At 36.7% G+C, this 18,620-nt stretch overlaps 1 protein-coding gene across 1 annotated transcript in view; it reads right to left on the minus strand.

Moving 5' to 3' along the window:
* The window catches only part of SERPINB7 (serpin family B member 7), a 50,075-nt gene extending 31,761 nt beyond the window's left edge, over window positions 1-18,314 (minus strand). Inside the window, exon 1 of the mRNA XM_012774455.3 lies at window positions 18,226-18,314. The gene's annotated coding sequence lies outside the window, so the exon portion shown is untranslated. The remainder of the gene's footprint in view (window positions 1-18,225) is intronic.
* Window positions 18,315-18,620: the final 306 nt, after the last annotated feature.

Below are 18,620 nucleotides of genomic sequence, written 5' to 3' on the forward strand. Positions count from 1 at the left end.
CGCTTCTGGGCTCTTCTGCTCAGTATCCCTCTGCTCCCTCTTAAATATACCCGTAGAAGTTGAAATTCAATATGGCTACCATTTTGACTTATTCCATAAATATCCCCCCCCAAATCCACCTCAAATATAACAATGCATCTTTCCTCATAGGGTCTATGAGAAATAGAGAATCTCATATAACCTCACCAGAAACAAAAGTAAATCATTTCAACTTAGAGTAATTTCCTTACTGTTTTTGGAGTAATAAATTCCTAACCCATGCAAATCCTTAGAAGAATGTCTTCATTTCATTGGTAGAGGTGGCTTTTAAAAAAAAGGATTGGCCTGGCTCGGTGGCTCACGCCTGTAATCCTAGCACTCTGGGAGGCCGAGGTGGGTGGATTGCTCAAGGTCAGGAGTTCGAAAAAAAAGGATTGTGTTATGTGTATGAAACACATAAGAACACATGAAATAAGTATAAACTAATGGGAAGTCTAACAAGATTAGGGAAATATTAAAAGTTTCTCTTATTGTGGTTATTTCATTTACAATTCTATCAATGTCATTATAGATAAAATATAAAATAAAAATAAAGCTGAGAATGAAAACCGGAGACCACCAGAATCCAATCTACACAAGAAATCACATTCAAAGAAAATACGAATCCTATTCTATTTATTTAGGCTTCCTTAAAAAGACCAAGAATTTCAGAAAGCAGGCCAACATCAAAAATGCCTCCTAAATTCTTTTAGGTATCTCTTCCCATCCCCAAACTTTCACTTGCACCAGTAACTAAATACCCTCCCTTCTGTCTCCAAATGCACTGTTTCCTCACCACAATTATGCCTCATTTTCCCTTTGTCTCTTCTTTTCTTGCACATGTTCACACTATTCCCATTAATAGAGCACCCAGTGACCTGTGCCCCACCCACCTTACCCCATCCTGCAAAAGGCATGCACATCCCTTGGAAGTTCAGTTTTTCTCCCACTCCCACTACATTTCCTGAGACTATCAACCCTGTATTTTCATGAAAGTGAATAAAATTCTACAGAATGTGGAATCTCTCTCTCTCTTGCTTTCTCTGCATGTTTGTATGTGTGTATGTGTATGTGTGTGTGTGTGTGTGTGTGTGTGAGGGGGAGAGAGAGAGAGAGAGAGAGAGAGAGAGGGAGAGAGAGAGGGAGAGAGAGAGAGAGAGAGAGAGAGAGAGAAATGGAAAGAAAATAAAGTAAGGTTGTAAGAGTTAAACTACAAAGTTATATGTTAAATTATGGATATATTTAACTCTATACCCTGATAATATAGAAAACATTTATCTCAAATCTCCATGACCCATTCATAGAAATGTATCATATATTAGGTTTCAAAGAAAGCACCAATAACTTCAATAAAGAAGGAATATTACAAACAGCACTCTGATCATACTTAGTAAAACTAGAGTTTACTATCAACAACAACAAAAAACTCACAACATGATCTTTCCATGGATAGTAAAAATCCCCCTTCGAATTTCTAGGTGAAAGGTAAAACAGAAACTGAAATTATAAAATTAAAAAAATAATAATAGTAATGACAATGGCTTCCAGTTCTGGTCAAGATATGGAAAACACACTCCAACGTACTCTCTCCTGCTAATTACAACTAAAAGAGCTGGACAAAAGCCATAAGGTAGCCATGAGAAGACTCTGAGAATGGAAGAAAAGAAGGAAAACTGGCTAGGGCCCTCAGGACTGGAAAGGAAACCTAATGTTAAATTTTGGTGTTTCTTCTCCTGTACATATCAGTCTGGGTGCTGTAGCAGCTCGTACTCTGGATCTACTAGCAGAGGCAGGAAAAAAATTCTATCTTGCCAAAGGCCCAGGAAAAGGAGGAGAGCCTGGAAGACAGACCCTTTATATCATGCCCATACTACTACAGGCAGATGCTATGAGAGAGCCACACCCCTTACCCATCCAGCTGGCCTGGTTACCACAAAGACTGTGGGAAACGATGAGAATTATCCCCACCCTATGCTATGCAAACACAAGCAGAAGCAACCATATTCTTCCTCCATCCCTTGATGGTGACTGCAGGCACAGATAAGAGAGCCCTACCCCTCTGATTTGCACTGCGCGCACAGAGCTGCAAGGTGGAGTCTTCTGTCAACTTCCACCATTCAGTTAGTAAACACCAGAAAAATTGCAACCCTACTCCCCCTCCCAGCTAGAAGGTTTGGGGAACATCATGAAGATGTAAGAGATGGAGAAAAGGATGGTGTACATGTGTATATGTAGTCCTGGGCTCACCACTGTTCCATTCATCTGTAAAATCAACAGAGCAAAGCTTTTAGAATTGAATTCTGGGATAATCAATAATCAATAGCACAAAAAAGGCAGAAAATTGCTGAGATATAGAAAAACTGAACACCATCATCAACCAATATGATATAATTGGCATTTGTGGAATATTTCATCAAACCACAGATGAATGCACATTGATTTTGAGCACACATGGAACATTTACCAAGACAGACTATATTCTGGATTATAAAACAAATTTAAAAGAATTAAGCTAATTTTAATGAATTAAAAAGAATTAAAATTATATAAAAGATATTATCTGCTAAAATGGAATTAAAAAACAAATCAGTAACAAAAAGATATAATAACATAAAAATCTCCAAATGCATGGAAATTAAACAATATACTTCCAGATAATCCATGGTAAAAGAGCAAGTCTCAATAGAAATTGGAAAAAATTTTTAAACAAAATGAAATAGAAATACAATATATCCAAATCTTTGCAATGATGCTAAAGCAGTGTTTGGAGGTAAATTTATAACCCTCAAGTCATATGTTAGAAATAAAGAACAGTCTCAAGCCAATAATTCATGCTTACACTTTTATCTCCAGAAACTAGAAGAGCAAAATAAACCAAAATCAAGCAGAAACAAGAAAACCATAATGAAAAAAGCAGTAATCCATAAAAACAATAAAGAAAATTAATTAACCCAAAAGATAATTCTCCAAATTAATCAATAAAAATGGCAAACTCATAATAAGACTGTCAAAGAAAAAATGAGAATATACAAATTACTAATATCAGAAATGAAAAAGACCCAACAGATCTCACAGATTCCACAAACATTAAAAGGATAATTAGAAAGAGTTCTATGAACAACTCAATGCCCCTAAATGCAACAAATTACAAAAGTTAGACCAATGCTTTGAAAACCACCCCACCCTACTAAAACTTACCCAAGATTAAGTAAATAACCTGAATAGTTATATAAGCATCAAAGAATTGAATGTACATATTAAAGCCTCCTAGAAAAGAAATTGCCAGTCCCAGATGATTTTCTTGATGAATTTTGCCAAACATTAAAAGAAACAATACCAATATTATACAATGTCTTCCAGAAAATAGAATAACACTTTCCAACTCATTTTATGAAGCCAGCATTACCCTAATACTAAAATCAAACAGAATACCAAAAAAACACAACCTAGCAAACAATATTCCTGATGAATATAAACAAAAATATCCTCAACAAAATATTAGTAAATCAAACCCAGCAATACATGAAAAGAATAACACAACGCAACCAAGAAAAATTTGTGTTAGTAATGAAAGGCAAGCCCAATGTTAGAAAGTCAATCAGTGTAATTTATTAATTAACAATCTAAAGAGCAGAGATAGGCTATACACAATCTTCCTCTTCCTGTTACCCCTTACAGACTCAACTATAAAATCTGGACAGAATGCACAGACAGATGTTTTACAGCTCTAAAAAGTAAATATTAGTGGGTTGATTAGGGAAGACCAGAATTCTAAGTACAAAAAAGACAGTGGTGACTGTAACTATTTTCTCTTCTGTTATTTCCATCCTGAAGAATTTTTTTTAATTTAATTCAGTTCAGCTTAAAATCTAAATTAAGCATTATAATGCAAACAGAGTGAAAACCAGAAGAAACCCTCCAGTTTTGACTGTGTAGCAGAAAAGAAAACTCTGGATAGTTAAATAAATATGAGGACAATCTTTCTGGATTTTTTTCCCTTTATTTTCTTTATTCTCTTACATCCCAGTTCCCAAGTGGAGCTTGGGTAGGGCTGGTGATGGCTACCGCAGCAAGAGTGACCTGGAATGGGAGCCTTCACTCTTATTCAACATAATCGAGACACTGTTGTATGGATCTAGAAACACAGATCACTAAATCAGACTACAGTCTGTAAATAGACCCATACAAATATGGCCTACCTGTTTTTGACAAATGTTCAAAAATAATTTAATGTAGAAAGGATAGTTTTCTCAACAAATGGTCTTGGAGCAATTGGATACTGCTATGGTTTCAATGTGTCCCCTTAATTTTCATGTGTTGGAGACTTAATCCTAAACTTTATATATTGATTAGAGGTGGAGTCTTTGGGAGGCAATTAGGGTTAGATAAGATCATCAGAGTGTAACCCTTACATTGAGACTAGTGGTTTTATAAGAAGAGAAAAAGAAACCTGAGCTGACATGCACACGCTTGGTCTCTTGCCATGTGATGCCCTCTGCCATGTTATCACATAGCAAGAGGCCCTCACCAGAAACCAGCACCATGTTCTAGGACTTCCCAGCCTCAGAAATCATGAGCTAAATAAACTTCTTTTCCATACAAATTACTCAGTCTGCAGTAATCTGCTATAGCAGCAGAAAATAGACTAAGACAGATACACATAGGGAAAAAAATTAGCTTCAACAAAAACCTCACATCATACACAAAAATTAAGTTGAAATGGACTGTAGATATGAGCCTAAAATATAAAACTATAAAACATAGCAGAATATTTTTATGAAGCATTTTAAGACATAACACCAAAGGCATGACCAATAAAATAAAAATGTGGCAAATTGAACTTCATTAAAATTTAAAAGTTTTGCTCTGTGAAAGATATTGTTAAGAGAATGAAAATCTACAGCTTAGGAAAAAATATTTGGAAATCACATATCATACAAAGGATCTGTACTCAGAATATATAATGTGAATATGTAGAACTCTCTAAATTCAACAATAAGAAAACAATAATCCAGGCCAGGCACAGTACCTTGCTTCTGTAATAGTAGCACTTTGGGAGGCTGAGGTGGGAGAATTGCTTGAGGACAGTAGTTTAAGATAAGCCTGAGAAACATAGCATGACCTCAACTCTACAAAAAATAGGAAAAAAAAATTAGCCAAGTGTTGTGGCACACGCTGTAGTCCTGCTGACTCAGGAGGCTGAGGCAGGAGGATCATTTGAGCCCAGGAGTTTGAGGTTGCAGTGAGCTATGATGACATCACTGTACTCTAGCCTGGGTGACAAAGCAAGACTCTGCTTTAAAAAAAATAGTGATGATGATAAGGAAATAAGAATCCAGTTAAAAGAAAACAAAATACTTGAACTAATACTTCATTAAAGAGAATATATAGATGGCAAATAAGCATATAAGATGCTCAGCTTCTGCAGCCATTAGTGGAATACAAATTAATGCCACAATGAGTTACCCTTATATACCTACCAGAATGGCTAAAATATAAAACACTGTCAACTATTCTGTTAATAACAAATGTTGGTGAGGATGTGGAACAACAGACCTATAGAAAGTTAGAATATGATAAAGACAACATCTCAAATCAATGAAATAAAGATAGATATTTAAAAAATTATCTGAGAGAACTGTGAAGCCATTTAGAAAAAAATAAAATTAGATCTATATCTCACACCATACACAGGAATAAACTCTGAGTGGATTAGTAATCTAAATGTAAGAAATAAAACCATGCAAGTACTAGAGAAAAAGCAAGACTTATTTTCTCTTTAAGTTTGGTGTAGAAAAGACTTTCTATGATTCAAAATCCAGAGGCAATAAGAATAGACTGATAAATTTGACTAAAATAAAAATTTGTGCATGTCAAAAAACACCAAAAACCAAGTCAAAATACAACCAACAAACTGGAGAAAGTATTCATGTTATACATTGCAGACAAAGGGCTAATATTTCTGATATGTAAATAGTGCTTAAACATTAGGGTCAAAGTACAAATCTTGATAGAAAATTGTAGAACAGGCATGAACAGACGGTTCATGATAAAAGATAGAAAGTGTTCCTCAAGCACATGAATAATGTTCAAACTCACTAATAATTGGAGAAATGCAATTTAAACATTGAGATACAATGTCTTACCTATCAGATGGAAACATATTTTAGAGGTTACTAAGGCTGTGGGAAAACAGACAGTCTCATATATTACTAGTGGGATTCAAAATCAGTACATCCATTTGGAGGGAAATGCAACACTCAGAAAAGCTCCATGTGCACTTATATTTTGATCCATCAATTCCATTTCTAGTAATCTACTTTGAAGATACACTTCTAACAATACAAAAATACCTATGCACACGATTATTCATATACCACTCTTTATAATTCAAAGTGCCTTAAATAACATAAGTATATATAGGAAAATAGAGTATGGTATAGTCACACAATGGAGTACCATGCAACTACAAAGAAGCATGAGGAAGATAACCCAGAACCAACAGGGAGTGGTTTTTAAGAATATATGAAGTGAAAAGAGCAAATTTGAAAAGTACCTATGGTATGCTACCCTTCACGTAAGAAATGAAGAAATACTATAGAAGAAAACAGACATGTATTGGCTCAAATGTGGAAAAGAAGATTAGGAATCAGAAATTTCAGTATAAAATCACAGGCTTTTTATTACATATACAAACATATCAAATCTACCCATCCATCTATCTACATATGTATCCATCTGTGTCATAACATATTATAGATAATGAGATTAAGTTGTCTTACTATTGGAGAAAGAAGTTATAAATGAGGGGCTAAAATGAACTCTACTATGCTGGATTGGAATCAGAAATATTTGTAAAAATTATTGTTTTAATATATAGACAAATAATAAATATAGATATGCATGTATGCATGGGTTAGTATATGCTTGTATCTTCCTAGCTCTGTCCACTGAGAATGCCTATAAGCAATGACACTCCTGTAGTGATAAGCACATCTAGCACTAGATCTTGGTTTCTAATCACCCTTCTCCAATGAGAGGAACGGAGAAGGGCTTGATTTCAGTGCTGGGAGAGGAAAAGCACAAGCTGTGACTGAAACATCCCGTGGTGGCAGAAAGTAAGGAAGTGCTCAGAAAGGATGGGGCTTACTCAGAAAACACAGAAGGTATCCTAAAGGTTCTTCAATGCTGGGGAAAGTTGACCAACAAAAAATTATTATAATATTGGAGTTTAACTGATAGAATAAAATAAATACCCATGAGTCCACAGTGATATTAGTTAATTAATGGCGGGAAAAGGACAGCTGTTTCTTACAGAAGGATTCTAGCTAACAGAAATAGAAGCAAATAGGAAAAGAGAAAATTATTAGTAGTAAAACAGCACAGTAATAATAAAACAACTCAATGTTTTTACAGATAAGATCCAGTAATGGGTACTAAAAGTATTAGGCAAAAGATGGTATTGTCTCAAATATCCCCCCATATGCACACAATATTTGCTTTTGCATTTTGTATTTTTTACACCCCCTCCCCTTCCCCTTGTGCCTTTTTTAAATTTTTCAATTTTTTAAAATATCTATTAACAAAAAAAGGCAAAAGAATGGTAACTTTACAGTGGAGAAACCTGGAAGACACCACCTTAACCAAGTGATCAAGATCAATGTCACCAATAATAAGAAATGATTAATATCAAGAATTCTATGATATAATCCACTGAGGATACAACACCATTTCTGTGATATTCATGATAAAAATGCATGAGACAAAAACACCAGATGAATGCAAATGGAGAGACATTGTCCAAATAACTAATTGGTAGTTTCCAAAATCATGGCAGAGCAGGGAAGACTAAGGAAATGTCTTGTCAAAGAGAATAGGACAACCAAATGCAAAGTAGGAGCCTGATTAGGATCCTGACATGGAATAAACGTGAAAAAAAATTGGTGATATTTTGGCCTACAGTTTAGTTAATATTAAATAGTATCTGGTATCTGCAAAAGGCAGGCTATGAAGCAATCCACTAGAGCACAAGCAGTTTAGCCCTTGATAGAAAAGGGACCACCTCAATGTAGCATCTCTGACCTGAGGTGTGCAGGAAATGTCATGATTATCAGTAAGTTTCATTTGTTCAACAGTTTATTGAGTGCTTACTAGACCATGAATATACATTTTTAAAAAATAAAACATGATTTCTCCATTAAGGAGTTTTTAGGGTCTAATGGGAAAAATAGGCATTTTTCAAGCAAACATACATACTCTGGCGAAGAATGTTAATTGCCTACCCAATATTCATTCTCCCTCTTTTCCTTGTTGGGAAAAGCCATTATGTATAGTTTCTTTTTTGTTAACTTCATTTTCCCCATCTTCCTTGCAGATGGGGATGAACATGTGTCTAGATTCTTGCCAATGGTAATGCAAGCAGCAACTACTGGGTGTAGCTTCCAGGAAACTTTTCCAAAAGAGGGGTGAGTGAGTTGTCATGTAACTTTGGCTCTTTCCCCTTCTTCTTGCCTGGAATGTAGGATGCTGGAGGTAGAGAAGACTCTTTGTGACTGAGAGGCAGCTAGGAGGGAAAGAACAAAGGAAGCACAGAGATATCTCTCTTGATAGCCTTGAGCCACTAAACTAAATGCCAGAAACCACTTACCTAACTCTGAACTTGTAATTACATGAGAAAATACTGTTTTCCAGTTGTTTGAAACTTGTCAAATTATTCCTAACATATTATACACACACACACAGACACACACAGCATAAATGATAATAAGTGCTATGAAGGAAAAAGATAGCTGTTTACAAAGAGGATAACAGGATGGGAGTCACTAATTTAGATTGTATTGTCAAGAGAGAAAATAACATCTAAGTTAGGATCTAAAATATCAATATATGTAAGAGCCAAGCTGGAACACATGTCAGGGGTAGGAGTAGGAGCAGTGAGCAGTAGGAGAAGGGAAAGAGAATTCTAGAAAGAAGGAACAGCAAGAAGAGTGGCATATGACGAAAGGGGACCAGGAATTGAGACTCAGACTACGTAAAAGCTTATAGGCCATCAAAAAGAATTTGGATTTTATCCAAATTCCAAATTTTTATCCAAAATGAGAAGTGAACCAAGTGAAAGATTGTAGGCAAGAAAATGGCTTCTTCTTATTTTACTTTTCAAAGAACACTCCAGCTGCTCTGTAGAAAACAGATCAGAAGTGGACAAGAATGGAAAAAAAACAAAAAACAAAATGAACAAACAAACAAAAAGAGGTTTTCGTGGTTTCTTTTTTATTTGCTGCCACCCGGTGCAATTCCATAAAAGAGGTTATTTTAACAGTCCAGGCAAGATATAATAGCGATGTTGATCGGGGAGTGCCATCAAAGATGGAGAAAAGTTAAGGTACTTGAGATAAATTGCAAAGGTAGAATCTTCAGGCTACACTGATGGATCTGATATGGAAGGGAAGAAAATGGAAGAAACGAGGTACCATTTGGATTTATGGCTTTAGTAATGAAACAAGTGTTCATAACATTTTCTAAGATGTGGAATACTGAAGAGAATGAGATATGGGGACTTAAATCTGAGGTGCTTTTCAGCTGTTCACGTGGAGTTGGACCTACTGTTGCAGAATGCAGAAGACAGTGCTGGGCTTGATGTGTGGATTTGGTTTCTGGAAGTCCTAAGAAAAGCTGAGATGACCTAGAGTGAAAGGAAGAACTGAGCTCTGAAGAAACCAAGCATGTGAAGGCTGGACAAGGGAGTATGGAACTGTTGCAGTAGACTCAAAATGAGATATCAGAAAATGAGGAAATCTAGGGATTGTGGTTTCACTGAGTTTAAGAAGAGAAAGTTTTCTGGGAAAGGTCGCATAGTCAATGGTGTACCATAAAGGCTACTCAGAAGAGTCTGGTAACAGAAACAGAAATATCTATTGGACTTGGGCAATCTAGGGGGACAGTTTGGGTGCAGTGGTGTAAGTTGCAGCCCATTTGGGGAAAGCTAAAGATTAAATGAAAACTGAAGATATGAAGAAAGTATGTGATTGACCACTCCTTCAATAGTTTTGCTGCAATGGTGAGCAGAGAGACACACTGCTGCCCAGAAGTGAAATTTAGTGCCTAGCTTATGAATTTATGCTAATTCTTTATGGAGTTAAGGATATAAAACTTATTCTATTTGTCATAAATAAATTTGTTGTTTGCCTTTTAATTTTATAGTGATAACTTTTACGTGAACACAATTTAAAATTTTATAAAATATGTAATTTTTAAAATATATTATTTCTTCTATAACACTTATGTTTAAAAACTCCTTCCTTGCTCTGTGATCTGATGCTTAGTCACTCATCTCTTTTGCTACTTTGCTTTGTTTTGTTTTCCTTCCTTCTGTAATTTTTTAGTATGAGATGATGATATACATATTTAATAATAATAATGTGGTTCATCATTTTTACCACTATTATTTCTTTAAACTCTATTTCCGCCAAAGATGTGTGCTACCCATTCATCACAAGCTAAATTTTAACTCTGTATCAGTCTATTTCTGAGCTATATTGTTCCATTCATCTATTCATTTACTTTTTGCCAATTAAAAATTTTTAATAGAAGTACATTTCAGTATTTTATAGGGCAAGTCCCTCATGATTGCTCATCACTTTCAAAATATTTTTCACTATTTTTACTCATTAAATTTTCCATAGGCATTTTAGATTTATTTTTCAAGAAAAACCTCCCATTATAGAGTATAGTGGAATTATTACTTTTTATGATTTTAAAAATACATTGAGTCACATGTTACTTAAAGAAACTAGCCTTGATGCTCTGGAAGAAGCCCTTCTGGAAGAGTAGTAAGAAGTTTCTTCATAGGGACACTCCGTTCAGCAGCCAAGGAGGAGTAGGAAGCAGCTACATGGGGTGGAGAAATGCATGAGTACAGCCAGAGCTCAAGCAAGGAGAAACCAGGCTTCGTTCAAGAAAGGGCTAAACCATTTAGTCACTCAAGGTTTACTTGAATATGAATCAGTCAGAAAACAAATTTGTCTTTGAAACCCCTCAACACAGAGGAATAGGGAGGGGTAAAAGGTTACAGAAGAGCAGAGAAGTAACTTCTTAACACCTTCATCCAAGTGTGTCGGATCCATCATTGCTCATAAGAGTCCAACTCTTGGGAGAATTTGTTTCTTTTCCCCTGAAGGTTGGGTAAGTTTCACTGTAGGCCCTGCCTCTAATTTAGCTCATACCACACAAGTGGCATGCAGAGTTTCTGTTTTCATAACTTGGGAAATACGACATAATTGTAATTGTATTATAATGCAATTCCCCGCAGTGACCCATTTAGTAACACAGGTCAAACTTGTTCTTTTCTGGGTTCCTTGACCTGGAATACATTCCCAAGTCACGGAATTCTAATGTGTGGCATGGAGAGACGTTAGGATTAAGATACCCAAAATTAGTCCTTGATTTAGTAAAATAATTAATGCATCTTCAAAGAACATGAGGTTTAACAAAGGAAATTAGCTGCAGTGTTCTTGCCCCAATGGCCAATCATTTCTGTCTCACTAAACCCAATCCAAGCCATCACTGAAAGCTGCAAATCACCTAAGTTATGTTTTTTTAGTCTCTAAACTCCTCCTCTGACCTTTTATTATTTAAAGTACTCTTCATAAATGCTGTCTATTTTCATAACACCTTAACATGAGCTACTTAAATTTTGGACTAGTACTGACCTTGTAGGTCAGGCATCTGATGAATTTCAATATTAGCAAATTCAGCTTCTGGCTGTGACTTTATCAGTTTAAAATTTAAAAAATTTTTTTTTAAAAAATGTATTTTTAGATACTCTCATAAATTTAAAGTGGATTACTTACCAATTTTTAAAATATCAAAATACTTAGACCAGCTGAAAGATGAAATGATTTTAGGTTGAATATTTTTAAATACTTAGGCCAATAACAACAGAAATTCTATAGAATGGTTTATTTTAGTGACAAAATTCTTTTCTGGAAGATGTAGTCATTGTTTCCATTTTCAAGTATTCTATTTATGTTTATTCAAAAAAATTAGTAGCAGGAAAATTTGAAGCACAAAGCTGTGTGGCAGAGATACGGAATTTTCATCAACTTTCTGTCACAACTCAGAAAAATTATGTTGACATTTTGATAATGAAAAGCAGAGGCTCCTGTGACATTGGTGATGGTGCCCAGTCTCAGTCCAGAACTGGATTTTCACCCATTCTTCTTGGTCTAACCCCAATCCACCCAAATCGCAAAGTGAAAAAACATGTTAAACCCCATTTTTCTGATGTAGTCTAAAAAAATGGGACTATGACTAAAACCCAAGCAAAGCTCACCTACACCTCAATCCACAATTATCTGCTAATATTATGTAGATGAATGCAATTAAAATGTACTTAATATAAAACATTCTATTATTTTATTTTTATAACTCTTGTTTTATGATCAAATAAGTGATGACTGAGAAATAAAAATTAATCCAGAATGTATTGCGGAATGTAATGAAATATGTCATCACATTAAATGACTCTTCTCATAAACATTTGTATATGAAAAGTCAAAAACTAGTAAAATCCTATTATACACACCTATTTTTAAAAGTAATAATTAATATTCAGGAAAAACAAGCACCGCATGTACTCACTATCAAATTGTTACTAATTGATCAATATTTAAGTGCACATATTCAAGCATCATTCATTGGGTGTCATGAGATGGAGGACGGAGGGGATGGGTAAATTCACTCCTAGTGGGTGTGGTGTGCACCATCTGGGGATGGGCACATTTGTAGCTATGACTCAAAGAGTGCAAAGGCAATATATGTAACTTCAATATTTGCACCTGCATAATATTTTAAAATAAATAAAAATATAAAAGTAAAAAAGAATAAAAACCTGAAAAAGAAATCATATTAAACATGATGTTTTGTACTTTTTTTTCTACTTTGTTTTTCATTTATTTCATACTGGGGGCATTTTAATGTCTTTGTGTTGAGGTGTGCATAATATTCCGTTGTATGGATTTACCATGACAATTTAACCAAAGTCTCTTGTGTGGCTTTTAGATTATTTCCAATTTCACAGTAGATTTCTGTATGCATACAGTAAAAAAATGTATTAGTATTCAAAGCACTTGGTTGTGGAGAGAGAATGCTCAAAACCACAGAGCAAGCAAGGGTCAAATGTGTCGACATAAACCAGATTTTGTAACTCTTGAGTTTCTTGCCCCGCAGATGTTACGGGGGAAAAAAAAATACTTTCTCACTGATAATCAGTCTGCTGCAGAATCAAGGCTAATTGTTTGTTTGCATGCACCAACTGTCGTGTGAACTGGCTGACATCTAAGATACACAACTCGAAACTATGCCAAGGAAAACAGAGCGAATAGGATCTCTGGCACTCACAGCTTTCCATGAAAGTGCCTGAAGCAGGGATCCTCAATCTGTATCATCCCTTCCCATTTCCTTTCATCCCATAAGCGCACCCATCCGGGAAACCTCAGTGTCTCTGAAATCCCTGATACGCATACTAATACACATAACAATTTATAATCAGACTCAGTAACAGTGGACTGTCTTGGGCAAGTGAGTTCTGAATCAGCCACAGGGACTATATCTCCAGAGATAAGGGGGAAATATCACAATCTTATCTCAGAGGGAAATTGCAAGGATATTTTGGCATTGTGCACAAAACCAAAGAAGATCGCCACAGTAGAATTAACTTTAATAATTTGCCCAACCATATCCTTCACCTAATGGCCTTTTCCTCCCCAAGTCAGTGGATTCATTCATCCACTCATTGACTGTACAAACTTCCACCACGGGCCTAGTGGGTGACGGAACTGGTGCCATAGGGTAGGGATATTGTGGAGAAGAGGACACAGTTCCTACCCTCCATGGGCACAGAAGTACCACACACGATGCTGTTTAGACTAGCTGGAAACAGAGGTCATTAAGTGCCAAAGGGACCAGGAACTGTTTCCCACAGAAATGTAGACCTGAAAGGCCAGAACTGGTCAGGTCCAGAGCAGTGGAGTGGTGGCCACAGCGGTACCTGCAGCCCTTCCAGTCACCAAGGGAGCTCACAGTTAATGTCAGAGAGGAAAAATGAATAGGAGAAAAGACAGGAAGAGGAAAACTAAGAGAATAAAAATGAAAGGAGGATTTTTTTAAAAATTCAATTTTGGAAGGAAAATAAAAACTACACACACACTAAAAGCATGTGTGCTTTTAGTCAAGTTCCCACCTCATGTTTCAGTGTGAAGGAAAGTAGATATTATTTCCCAAACATCAGTTTAGAAGGGAAGAGTCATAAATGCTCATATTACCTGGAACATCATTTTTCAAACTGCAGGTTACAAACCACTTGGGGGAATAAAAGAAATGTAGTAGATAGACACCAGCATTTTTTAAAAAAATTAAATGCACTAAAATTAGGATAGGATAGGATAGGATAGGACAGATCAGAACAGTGGAATAGAATAGGATGGATTGTAAAGCCTGCCCTACTCACAGGTATTGTTGAGGGTGTGTGCCTATGCATATGATCAAGTATAATGTTTGAGGGGACATGGTCAAATTACTTGATAGTCACTGAGCAAGAAGTGGGTTCACATTTAGGGATGATTCCACTCAAGTTGTGACCTTTCCTTAAAATTCTTCTTAAATATTTAGAGCTTCATATTAAAACCCTTAGACTCCAGCTACACAGCAAAGTTCTTTCTCTGTGCTCTTTAGCACACTTGAACTCTGAGGATGCCTATGAAGAGGAGAGTTTTCTGCCAAAGCAGGGAGTGAAAGGCTCATGGTGTTCATTTTCCTTCGTAAGGGGGTGGAGGCTGAAGGGGATTGGACATGTCACACACTGTCACCAGGATTACTGGGAGAGTTTTCTTTTAAGCTTTACATCAGAGAGCCAGATAATATGAGGGTCTGGGCAGTGGGGTTAGGGGGCGGGGATCAAGCCCTAAAGAATTATTTACTGATAATTGTGCCTGAAACACCTTTCTACAGTCAACGGCTACCTGTCCAGGAGCCAGACATAGAAGATTTGAGGCTGTAATGATAGACACGTCGTTGTCATCTAGAACCAGCTTCTAGACACGGTTAGATTTCTGAGTGCTCTGGTGAGCATCCTAAAGAAAGAAGTTCATGACTTCTTGCTTCACTTTATATTAACTGATCTGTTCTAGGCTGTAAAAAGTTTAGTCGCTATAAAATTTAAGTCCTATGTGTCATTTTTCACCAGCTAGAATGTGCAGAAATATCTGGGGGGAAAAGAGCTCATTGGTGGTGGTGGTGGTGGTGGTGTCTGGCTCTGGGCACTGTTGGTCAGTTGGGATAAGTCATGGTCATGATACTATTAAACATTTCTGACATTTTGTATCTGTGAACATTTTAGGATCACACTGATCGTACCTTTGTTGTCCACTATATAGGCCAAAGTTGGCAGTGGCAGTGATACAGCATATGTGGGGGGTAGAGGGGTGGCTGAGAGAGGGAGACACAGATGGGGAGAGAGACAGAGAGAAGCCAGGTGCCATGAGAATGTGGCAATGTGACAATAACACCAGGTATGAAGAAATGCTTACTGAAATACGAGGACAACACACCCTCCTGATGCAGCCACTTATAGTTAAGGGAGAAGATTAAGAATGAAGAAGCAATCAGGAAAGGTCTCCTTAGAAACTAAAACTTATCAGGAAAGTAAACTAGACTCAGGACTTAAAAAGGAGCTCTGCCATTATTTTGCTTAGCAGAGTGCCCAGTGCTCTGTCAAATGAAAGATTAAGCAATGCATTGTGAAGCTTACAGCATGTATTTCATCAGGAACTTCCAAGAGCAGAGGTGGCATGAAAGCAGACATAGAAAATAAGTAAACAGATATGGCTGTGTTCCAATAAAATGTTAGTTACAAAATCAGGTGGCCAGCCAGAGAGATAGACTGAGAGCCCCAGATGAATATTGATGCCTTCCAATCATACAGGGTCTTCTGCACTAGCTCCTCAAATCATGTCAGGCATGAAGGTGGGAACACCCACTTACCTGCCACTCTGTGTAAAACTAAATATATATGTGTATGTACATGTAAACCCTAAATATGTATATATTTATATTAGATCACATTAGATATGATACATCTATTTACATATCAAAGGACATTGTTACTATTTGTTTCCACCATTTATGATAGGTAATAATATACTGGTAAAGTCATTATAATGACCTCATATAGCAAACTTTATATTGATGAAATGATCCAATTCCTGTCAATAGTTGAATAGGGATTTTAAAAATTCTTCAAACTATAGATCTATGCAGCATAGCTTGCCTCACTAGCTCACCTTTAAAATCATACTTTTGCAAACTAACCTCCAAACTCCAGTGTCTGCCATTAAAACAAGCTAATCACATAACACGAAGAGCAGTAGAAAGAAACCAGTATTATTTTTTGTTTTTGTCTTTCATTTTGTCCCTATTCATGCTTTCTGCAGTCCCCAAATTGCTCTTGACTTCTCACAGGAAAGGAAGAATTGAAAACAAGAGGGAAATGAGACAAAAAGAAACATCAAAATGTGTTTTTCATCATTTCAGAAGAAATAGGGAAAAAAATTAAAAACTATGGTCTGAAATACCTCCTCAGTTTAACACCTCAGTTTAAACGTTGCTGGGCATGAGGAAACTATTAAGACATTTTCCTTGCCCCTCCCCTCAAGGCCCGTGATCTAGAAGTAAATTTGAAAATTAGACTGCAGTGTGAGAATAGTGACGGTGGACATATTTGTAAAGTGCTCAGGGAATGTGAAAGGATTACAGGGGTTTCTGTGTAGAAAAGATGCTCAAACTGCCCCTGGCAGAGAACAGGACAGAAGCTGCTGAGGTAGACCACCTGGTGGAGAGACCTACTGCCTCCTCGCTCCGGGTTTTCCATTTGCTCCTCTAGGGAAAATCCTCAGACTCTGGGGCTTGTGCCTACTAAACACCTCTTAGGAGGCTTTTATCTCTTTACTGCTGTTCTATTCAGCATTACTCTTGGCAGTACGACCAAGTCCAGGCAGGAAAACATAATCTGATTAGTTCTCAAGGAAGAAAGGAGACAACCTCATTTTACCTTGTAACAAACCCAAACCCAGCCTTCATTCATTAAACACAAAGGAAATTGTGCCTTCTGCCGGTGAGAAACTTATTTCTTCCTAGTTCTATCCTCTGTCCATCTCTGACATACTCTTCAGGCAAAGGGGAGACTTTGCACCTCTTTTTAAGAAAAAACTTCCAGGATAGTTTTATTTAATCCCTGTCAAGAAATCGATGAGATTTTATTTATTAATATAAATGTAAACTTTTCTACTCATATATTAGCATTGAAAACCCCACCACAGATTTTGCATCAGAATCTTCCAGAGAGGATTTCCTGTTGTCACAATGTGTGTTCTAACTACCACAGATGTTAGGCCCTCACAAATATAAATAGTTCTTTTTCTGTCCATGAATAGCCCACACTCTCATTAGTTTTTATTGAGTACAAAAATACTAGTAGAGATGTCAAGGGCATAAATGGTTGCAGAAGGAGATAATTATAGGGCAAAGATATTCTAAAGCTCAGCTATACCCAGCTTTAGATTTGTTGGAGATCCCCTGGTTATGAATCATTCTACTTGAGTACTCAAAAGTGTCTAATTTTACAAAAAAAAAAAATTTTTTTAAACCTAAAGCCTCTCACAATTGTTGCTAAAGTTACCAAATATCATTGACAAAACTGTAAATGTAATCAACAAGGAGTGGCTAAGACCTAGCAGACCTTTTTGGAAATTATTATCACCACTTTATTATGGCTTTTAGACATGGGGATTGGCATGTAACTTGTCAACAAGGTTTTAGATAATTTGCCATTAAAAAAAAATAAAAACTAGCTTATAAATATCAATTCATCCATTCATAGACACATATTTATTCAGTATGGCTGTGACACCCAGGAGTGGAAAGCCCAGACACAGGTATTATATGCATTCACTATGTAAGTTATCTTTTATAAGCTTCTGGGTAGGCAGTTTATATTCAGCAATTGGTAGGCATTTTTCTCCCAAGGAAAAGAAGGTGAATGCTCAAGATTTGCAGTGCCTCAGGCACGAGGAGCTTTCCATCCATCATTTTAGGGGGTCTGAGCACACTTAGCCTAGAATGACCCAGCCAGCATGCAATCAGAATGCCACTCACCTCCTCTCCCTGGAGTTCTGCGGCCTTCAGTGCTGGGCTTCAGTTCCTCCTGCCTCCTCCCTCCTAAGACTCCTTACTCCTCCCAGTACACCTCTACCAAGGTTCAGGGAAAATTTCCCAGACTTCCCATTGGCTCAGCTCCCAAGGGAGAGGTTGGTGACAGCAGCAGCAGCAGTGACAGCCATGAATGAGGAGTCCCTCCCCCTCACAGCATAAAGATAAAACATAGTTCATGGAAGGGGCACTAAGAAAAGTCTCCAAATGGGCTTTTCAGTCAAGCTCAGAAGGCAAGGCTGCCTCTCCTTGCTCAGCAGGAGGCAGAGAGGAGTGCCACGGTGTTCTGATGTTCATTCTTCCAGTGATCATGAAGAAGTAAACCCAACAAACCAGAAAAG

The sequence above is a fragment of the Microcebus murinus genome, chromosome 17, assembly GCF_040939455.1.
Source record: "Microcebus murinus isolate Inina chromosome 17, M.murinus_Inina_mat1.0, whole genome shotgun sequence".
In the NCBI taxonomy this organism is placed as follows: domain Eukaryota; kingdom Metazoa; phylum Chordata; class Mammalia; order Primates; family Cheirogaleidae; genus Microcebus; species Microcebus murinus.